Source organism: Pelodiscus sinensis, chromosome 1 (assembly GCF_052426305.1).
Source record: "Pelodiscus sinensis isolate ZL-2025 chromosome 1, ASM5242630v1, whole genome shotgun sequence".
NCBI lineage: Eukaryota > Metazoa > Chordata > Testudines > Trionychidae > Pelodiscus > Pelodiscus sinensis.
The window spans coordinates 158,623,773-158,633,111 of record NC_143052.1 but is presented as its reverse complement, the minus strand read 5'-3'; the positions used below and the strand labels follow the sequence as shown (position 1 = coordinate 158,633,111).

The following is a 9,339-nucleotide window of genomic DNA, read 5'->3' as shown; positions in this document are numbered from 1 at the left end:
AAGTCAGTGTTTTGCTTTGAATAGGAAAGTTTTAATCTACTTCTTGGTCCAGGTGTTACTGCTGGGCACAGGGAAACTCCAGCAGTAGAGTTTACATTTGATTGTGTACTTGTGATAATAGGGGAGGATAGTAGGTTTAGTTAGAATTATTAGTTACACACTAACTATCTCTACTCTTCCCATTTCTGGCAGTTTTTTACTGTATCTTAGTAAATTCCAGTGTCCATGACCTGGACATCTCAAATTACAATAGAACATCCAGTGGTATAACTTGGATTACAAATTGTGCTCTGTTGTGCTCATGGAAGTTTCTGTAGACACATTTTGTCCATTCATTAGAGCATGAAAACATAAAGCTTTCCCCATTTATCCCCTTTGGTATGAATTTCCACGATACAAGAGGAATTCATGTTCGCCTTTTCCTTTTAAAAAAAATGCAGTGTGGCATTGTATTGCTCCTTTCCGATCCTAAAACTATTGCTTGAGTGATTGGGACTTTTGTGGGCATAGTAAAAAGGATTGGTTTGAGCCCTTCTACATTTTCTTTTACTATCCCTTCACCATATATGTCTTCCCCAATTTCTCTTCTTTCTTTACTTATGCTTGTGTAAATCCTTCAGAGCCAGTGAAAGATAACCAGTGTGTCAACTGATTGGCTATTGCCTCCATACAATAAATACCCAGTACTTTCTGGATATACATAATAATTCTCCGCTTCTGGCTCTCATTGGAACAGGTGACAGCATGATTAATCATAGACCTGCTCAGAATCACTAAGGGGGGAAAAAACCTATTAGCATTGTGCTGTTATCCAGATGCTGAGACAGAACTAGAAGAAAATGAGTTCTGATGTGAGAGGAAAAAAACCAGCCTGTTTAATTCAAATCACACAGTTCCACCTGTTGCTAAGACCTATTCAGTATGAGAAGCACTCACATTACCTTTCTTAGAGGCAAGATTTAGCCATGGTAACATGTTAACCAATCCTCTGTTTAAACTTGAGTGCAATAATTTACCTGTAATCAATGCTCCCTCTTAGTGGTTACCAGGGTGGTTTCTCTCCAACTTGACTCCTTCAGCAATGACTAAAAAAACCACAACAACCCTCCTCATGTTCATTTGGCTATAAATAAGAGACCAGCAAAAATACTGGGCACTTACTATACACAAGTGATGACTTACTCTCTTAGCCTACAGTCCTGCAAGCTGACAACACTACGGGTGGGTGGACTGCTGTGACTGCGTGGAGCTCCACTGACCACAGAGAGTTTCCTTAGGACTGTGGTTGTCCATCAGTACCTCGCAATCTGCTGGTAGATCTTGGAGCCTCTGCCAGGTGATCCTGACTGGTCTGGCCAAGAGACTAGCAAGAGCTGGCACTTCAACTGCCCTTTCCCCTGTGCTGTGCATCTCCTGCCCTTTGCCTCGGAGCTTGCCCGTCCCTAGAGTCTCCCGCTTGCTGTGCAGAGTAGGGAAGGGAGAGGAAAGGGTGTTGATTTCAGGGTGCGCCCTCTCCCACCCTTTATTCTGGCTCCACAGAATGGAGGGGGCACAACAGGGCTTGGGATTGAGGGAGTTTGCTGGCTGCTTTTGAGTGGTGCAGGGGTGAGCCTACTTTAGCCCCACTGTACTACCACCCAGGAGCCACCTGAGGTAAGCAGTGCCCAGCTGGAGCCTTCAGCCTGAACTCCTGCCCCAGTCATGAACCCCCTCCTGCACTCTAAACTCCTGTCCTAGCCCTAAGCCCCCTGGACCCAAACTCCCTTACAGAGCCTGTGCCCTGAATGCCCCCTGCACCCTGACCCCCTTCCACAGGCTCAGCTCAGAGTCCCTCTCACACTCCAAATCCCTTAGCCCAAGATCAGAGCTTGTACCACTGCCCCTGCCTGGTGAAAGGGAGGGAGGATGGAGTGAGCAGGGGCAGGGTCTCAGAGAAGGGGTGAGAAGGAGGCGGGGGAAGGGTATTTGGGTTTGAGAGAGATCCTGAATTGCACTTAAATTCAAAAAGTGATCTTTGCTTTGCTTGCAGGATCAGGGCATATGGAAATGTGCCTACAGCTAATGTACTACTGTCTATAATGAAGTTACCCTCTTATTCTCAGTATTTCACTGTTTCCCATCTCACTACTGTTGGAAGTAGCTCACAACTGGGAGCGCCTAGGTCGGGGCTGATTGTCAGAAAACAGGGCAGGCGTCCCATGCTGCCGGTATGTTCTAGAATTAGATTTCACCAACCCAATAACAGATGTGAACGCCTGAATCACTGTACCAGTCTCATCATGGAGCCATAGACAGTCCCCCTACACTCTGCAGTTTATTTTGCCACCCAGACAAACTGGGCTTTATGCTAAAAGGTTACTTAAACTTCACAACTCGTTTCTCCCATTCTCAAGAGACCAGTCACTTACCCCCAGACAATTGGTACTCTAGAGCTTACACCAGAGACAGTGTTGTTAGCTAAATCTCTAGCTAATTAACTCTTGGTTTACTAAGAGAAAACTTCTCAATAATGCTCATTCTAAAGGAGGTAAAATGTAATAGATCAGTCACAGTTTGTAAGTTTAAATGGTGGCAGTCTTGTAATAAACTCAAGTATCGGAGGGGTGGCCGTGTTAGTCTGAATCTGCAAAAGCGGCGAGGAGTCCTGTGGCACCTTATAGACTAACTGAAGTGTTGGAGCATGAATCTGTGACGGCGCGTTGGGGTTCCCCAGTCTCCTGCAGCCCTGGAATGGCACGAACAGACTTCACCAGCCAGTAGAATACAGATGGTTTATTGCTGCTCCACGATACAGCACAGATGTAATCTAGTTACAGGAACTGGGGGCTAAGAGGCCTCAGTGCCCCCCTTGAGATAGGGGAATCCCAGCCCCCTCCCCAGTTCCTTCTCCCCTGCTTTCCAGCTAGCAACTAACTCCCCCTCTCCAAGCCCTGCCCCCAGCCAGGGCAGCCTTCCACCTCCTTTTGTTTCTCCCCATGGGGGGTTGGCTGGTTCAACCGGTATGGAGTCACCTTTGCATTATAAGGTTTTCCCTGCTGGGTCTTGCTCCAGACAGCAGAGGTCACCACAGCCCAGCAAGTACCCCCACTACGTGTCAGCATCTGATGAAGTGGGTCTTTGCCCACAAAAGCTTATGCTCCAACACTTCAGTTAGTCTATAAGGTGCCACAGGACTCCTCGCCGCTTCTCTAATAAACTGCATCTCAAAAATCTCTTTGAGGTACCCAGACTTTCTCTTGGAATCTCTGCTTTGCATCTGGCATATTTCCCTGTAAGAGTCCAGACAGAAATGACTTCCTTTTTTCTCTACCCAGTGATGGGGAACCTTTTTCGGTTGGGGGGGTCTGCTGACCCACAGAAAAGTCAGTGGGGGGGTCACACTCAAGTGAGAAGCAACAAAAAAGCAAACAAAAAACAACCCCCCATTGATGTGGTCCTCTACTGAGAAGGAGACACACTTCCCATGTTCCCCTCACACACCAGAGCCTGGGGGGGCCCAGGCTAGTAGCTTTTGTGTGCTCTGGCCCCACAAATATCCGGTGCTGGGGGGGGAGCCCTGAGCCTCAAGGTCCAGATCCAGGCAAGCTGGGGGCTGCACCAGCTGACCCAAATACAGTCTAGCATGACCTGGCCTGCCTGCATCGCACTCCACTTTTGCTCTAAGACCCCCAATATTATGGCTACTGGTCCAGAGCAGAGAAGTGCTGACTATCCCTTCAAATATGATGGGGGGTGAGAACCAGCTGCCCTTCCTTTTCTTTCTGTGGTGCAGTGTGAGGCTCAGAAATGGTGGTGTTGTAGAGCGGCTGGCCAGTGCTGGCTATGGGGGACACATTTAGATTTCCTCAAAAACCCTTACTTGGGTGACTCTTTCTCTTGTTATTCCCAAGAGCAATGTGAGTTTGTAGCCTGACTTGGATACTTTGGATTAAAAGAAAAAAACCCACCCAAGACTGCACTAATGTTGTGGCTCTAGGAGGGATGTTCAGAGAGCTGCATTCTGAACTCTAATTACTACCCAAAATGCAAGCCCTGATGTAGGCAGCTGCATTGCAATTGAAAGGTGTCTTGCCCATTAAAGCACTGTAACTGTTACATTGCATACCAGTAACGTCGTCAGTTGTTAAACGCTTAAACATTCTAAAAGTTAATTTCCTCATTGTGTCATTCGGCTCAGCGAAATTAGACAGGTCGGGCCTCCCTTCCCTGGCACTAGCACAATGCTACTGCATTGGGATTCACAGCTCTGCTGAGGAAAGCTTTTATTTCAGCTTCATGAAATTGAAGTCGTGGAAATATCATTATGGATATGAGGGTTCATAAACGTATTTAAGAAAATCGCAATTTAGAAAATAAATTGAGTTATGTTCTGCCTTTTCCATTATCTGACCGGTGCTGGATGTACCTCCCTCAGAAACAGGTATTATGCAGCTATTAATGAAATTTCAAATCCATATGAACAGAGTTGAGCATTTGCCTTCTGACACTGGAAAACAAATCCGTCAGTGATATATGCATGCATGTGAATAGCCAGAGGTTCTTAACCTGTGGGTCAGGTCTAGGGCTGACTTAGACTTTCCTGTTGCTGAAGCTGAAACCCAAGAGTGTCAGCTCCTAGTGGTAGGAGGTAGGTTACAGGCATTGAGGCTAGTACTCTGGTTCTGGCTCTCCCACCCAAGAGCAATGCAGCTCAGGCTTTGGTCCTTCCTCATGCAGTCATTAGCACTTTTTTTTTTTTGGTCTGAGGGGGGTCATGGTGTAATAAAGTTTGAGAACCCCTGGATTATTCAGTGGCTCACATGGGCATGTGCAGCATGAAAGGATGATCAGAAAAGCAGGATATTTGAGTGGTGGGGGAGCTGCACAGATCACTGTATGTACGGTGTGTACATAATTTTAATACTTCATAATGTTAAATTAATAAACCTATAATTTTAAACATTCACTAATACAAACACTATTTTTCATTTTATGTAACTTTAAAAACATATTTCCTGCTCATGATGATGCAGTACATACTGGATAAGTAAAGGGCATTACTGGGGCTATGGTGGTGGTGTAGTTAGTCAGGTCATATATATCACAAATGGAGAATATATAACATTTATTACTTCACTAATACAGTGGTGGTCATGGTTGCTATAGATTGTTTCTGTGTTGTCTGATAAATAAATGGCTAGGAAGCAGGGTTTGTTTGTTTTTTGATGGTATGCCCTGGGACGGTGTACCAGCACCTATTTTCCCTACAAAACTTAAATGAATTGCATTTCCCTCAGGCATACTAGAACCTCTTTTCCTGGGGTGGCTGAGCTCCTGATGGAAGCCTGTTTGGGACACATGCCTGTGGTTCTTAAATGGGCTGCGATGGCATTTTGGCCCCCCGAGTGGCTCCCCTGTATTTCCCCCCCTGGAGTACCAGCATCTTTTTTCTTACAAAAAAAGCACTGCTAGGAAGCATGCATTGTATTAGAAAGTCAAAACAAATACCCTCAGAGTGAAGTGAATACTCAGCAGTGGGTGCAAACAAGCATTACACCATAGATATACTACATCAGGGGTGGCCAACCCGTTACAAAGAGCCAAAATAGTGGTGGATATAGTGCAAAGAGCAGAGGGAAAGAAGTTGTTGAGCAAAAAAACGCATTTCCCCTGTAAGAGTCGCATGTGGCCCAAGCAGGCTTCCGTTGGTCACTGTCCTAAGCAGCACCCTGACCAGGCAAGGAAAAAAAGTCAGAGCAGGGGAATGCAGAACAGCCACGGGTGCAGGAGTTGAGCTGCGGGTGTGGGAACTGCAATTTTTCCTTTGAAGAGCTGCATGCAGCTTGTGAGCTGTGGGTTGGTCTCCCCTGTACTACATCCTCACAGCTTTAAAAAAAATAGGGGGGGGGGGGGTGGCATCATCTAGTAAAATCATCCACTGAATTTTTTGGTAGGTAATTGAGCTGTATTGCTTCCCACCAATACCTAATTTCTGTTTCAATCTTTTATTGGGGCAATTGTTCAGAAGAGCAACTCTGCAACCAGTTAAAGTGAACAACATAGTCCAGTGCCTTAATCACAAGGCTGACCCAGGAGACCTAGGGACATACTGGGGTCAATCACGCAGGTTAGGTAGTGCCTCGTTTCCCCATCTTTAAAATGGGATTAATAGTTCCTTTTGCCCTCCCTTCATCTGTAATTATTACTGAATTCAGTAATAGTTAGTTGAAGTGGTTCATCTGCAACTAACTTTTATGGCCCATAATTGCAGTTCAAGGAAAAACCCTGATTGCCTCACCCTGCAAAATGTAACCATAAATAACCCTGTATGGCATCCAAATTGCTCAATGATGGGTACTCACTACAGGTTAAAATATTTACTCATGTTCTGCATTGTGATTCTTTAGGTCCTGATCTGCAACAGGTGGACAGATTCCATTATCTAGGTGGTGGAACTCCAGTAATGCAAAGTCTGGGTATGATTTTTTTTTTCAGAATATAGAGATGAAGGGATATGATAGAGGTCTGTAAAGATCATGACTGACATGGAGAAAGCTATTTACTTGTTCCCATAACATAACTTTATTTGGTTGCCCTTCATTCTTAACAGGTAGCAGGTTTAAACCAAAAAGTCACATTTCTTCATGCAGCGCAGAGTCAACTTCTGGAACTCCTTGCCAGAGGAAATTGTGAAGATCACGACTTTATCTAGTTCTTTTTTGAGTCTCATTAAATTCATTCAGGATGCTTATTAGCCAGGATGGGTAGGAAGTGTGTCCCCTACTCGATTTTGCAGAGGCTGGGAATGGTGATAGGGGGGGGATCACTTGATTACCTGTTCTGTTCAGTCCTTCTCAAGCATCTGGCATTGGCCACTGGTAGAGGACAAGATATTGGGGCTAGATAGAACATAAGAACAGCCATTCTGGGTCAGACAGAAGGTCTAAGTCCTTTTTCACATTCAGAAGGGTTCCTTTGAACTGAAATGTCAGACAAACAGGTGAATTTATACTTCAGTTTTATTATCATTTAGGCATGGATTGAAACATTCATTTTTTTTTTTTTTGTGGTGGTGGCTCCTGAAACATACCTGAAGTGAATGTTGAACAGGGGAAAAAAATCTGTATCCTGGGGCTGAAGAGTTAAACTGGATAAGAGATGTAGCAGAATTAAAAGTGTAGAAATTGAGTGGGTTTTAAAATCTTCCTTATTTCATCAAGATGGTAAAATTTCCACCCATTCCCTATCAGTCTTGAAGTTTTCTTCTCACAGTATAGAAAATTAGTCAACTTGCTTCATTTATAATCTATTTAAAGCCATTACAATATTTTCTAGTCACTCCCACTGCATTTCACTTGACAGTGGTGTTCACACCAATTTTTTTTAAAAAAGTATATATAAAGTAACTTGTGTGTTCACGTTTTATTTTGGAAAACAGGTGTTAAAAATTTTAGAATTTTTAAACAAAATTCTAAAAAAGAAAAAGAAAAAAAATCCATATTTACAGAGATAACAATGGCTTAGCCATGCAAAACAAACAACTTTGGTTTTTTTCCCCCCCTTTTACTTTGGTTTAAATGTTGACCAATAGTTTTTTTCCTTTTGCCAAATAAAACATTAACAAATCAAAGTTTAGAGGCAATTAACAGAATTTCCCCCCTAATATTTTATACAGCATAGAGTTGATAGGACATTTTATGTATTTAATCCATGCCAATGCACTACAGGAAGCTTTTATTAAGACATCAGTACTACCGCCCAGACATTTAACATTTTACAAATTTACAAGTAAGTGTTTTTTCTAAATAATGTAGAGGTGGCAAAATGTTTCCTAATTTCCATTTTTAAAATTTGTTTTTAACCTATCAGTCTATAAAAACTTACTTTTCCCCCCTGGATTGTAGATTTAAAAATGGAAACCTGATATTCTGCTTGTTTGATATACTTATTTTCCTCACATGATTAGAAGTGTCTATTACATTCTCCCAGAAACTACACTTCTGCTTAAGAGTAAAATCTCAAAAGTTCCATCTCAGTACAGTTTTCTATTGGCCATATATTCCCAAAACTGTTTCCTTTTACATCATCATTCTAAAAATTTCCTCAAGCATAAAACACGTTTATAAAGTTACAAACTTGATGTAACTAAAGATACGTAGACATTTCATTGTTACAATTATATGCACTGTTTGATAAATTATGTACCAGGTAAAAACACTAAAATTATCTCAAGGTGCATTCAATATCTGTAGCGTAGTTAACAAAAACACACAAAAAATATATATATATTCTATTTTTGTGGAAAAATGCAGCTTTGATATGACCACCATTAAAAAAAAAAAATCTCCAATTCTATTTTTTTAATGAAGAAAAGGTACAGTACTTTAAGGCAGTGAATAACCAAAAGGACTTAAAACCAAAACTACTGTCGGCTGCTCTCTACCACGGGATTGTGAGAACAATCAATAACTTTTTTCCAAGACAGCTAACAATAATACATTTGTGATTCACTCACTCAGAAAAGGCTTATTAGCAACCATCTGTACACAGGTAAACATGAATTTTGTGGTAATTTCTTTGCTAGACTCCCAAGTTTATCTTTGGAAACTGTCTATGCCCTTTTCTAATCAGTTAGCTGTTTGTTTTTAACCTTCAAAAAACATTTAGTGCGCTTTTATCACAGATGTTTCCATCTCTCCCTAGTATGACTTTCAAGGAGGAGTGTGCCCTATCTCGGTAATACAAACTTACACTTTTTTAGTCCCCTGCTCTATAAAAGCAAGGGTTTTACTGGTAACAATTAGAATTAGAAATGTACCTAGAAAGGGTATCCTAAAAACAATTGGGGAAAAAAAATTACACCATACGTCAGATTAACAGCAACTCCCAGAACAAAGCCTTACAGTGTATAAAAATAGCTACGTAAAAAATTTACATAAAGGCAAACAAAAAGGAATCTTCAGTGCAGACATTTACAAAAACAAACAAAACAGAACACAACATGGTGACCTATTATCTTGGCTGATGCCAAAATTAGTTTTTAAACTTGAGATAATTGCATCTAAAATCCTTTGAAAACTTGGTAGAATGATCTGTTTGAATCAATACTTGAACCATGAATAACTGTCACTTCTTTGTATATGTTTTGAATACAATCCATGTTCATGCTTCTATATGTAGTCTCTGAAAATGTGAAAAAAAATCAGTTTTAAACTAGGTAATTGGAAAAATTATCAGAACAAACATTTATTTTGCAGGTAAAAAAAGCTATTAAATGTCACCAGAAAATATAATTCAAAACATAATTTATAAATATCACAAAAAGGTTCATCTGTTGCTGACGAATCCATAATAATTAAT

At 41.7% G+C, this 9,339-nt stretch overlaps 1 protein-coding gene across 3 annotated transcripts in view; it reads right to left on the bottom strand.

The window, feature by feature from the left end:
* Positions 1-6,980: 6,980 nt before the first annotated feature.
* Positions 6,981-9,339, bottom strand: part of ALCAM (activated leukocyte cell adhesion molecule) — a 182,250-nt gene continuing 179,891 nt past the window's right edge. For all 3 annotated transcript variants that reach the window (XM_075908005.2, XM_089772967.1, XM_075908021.2), the window contains one exon: positions 6,981-9,162. The gene's annotated coding sequence lies outside the window, so the exon portion shown is untranslated. The remainder of the gene's footprint in view (positions 9,163-9,339) is intronic.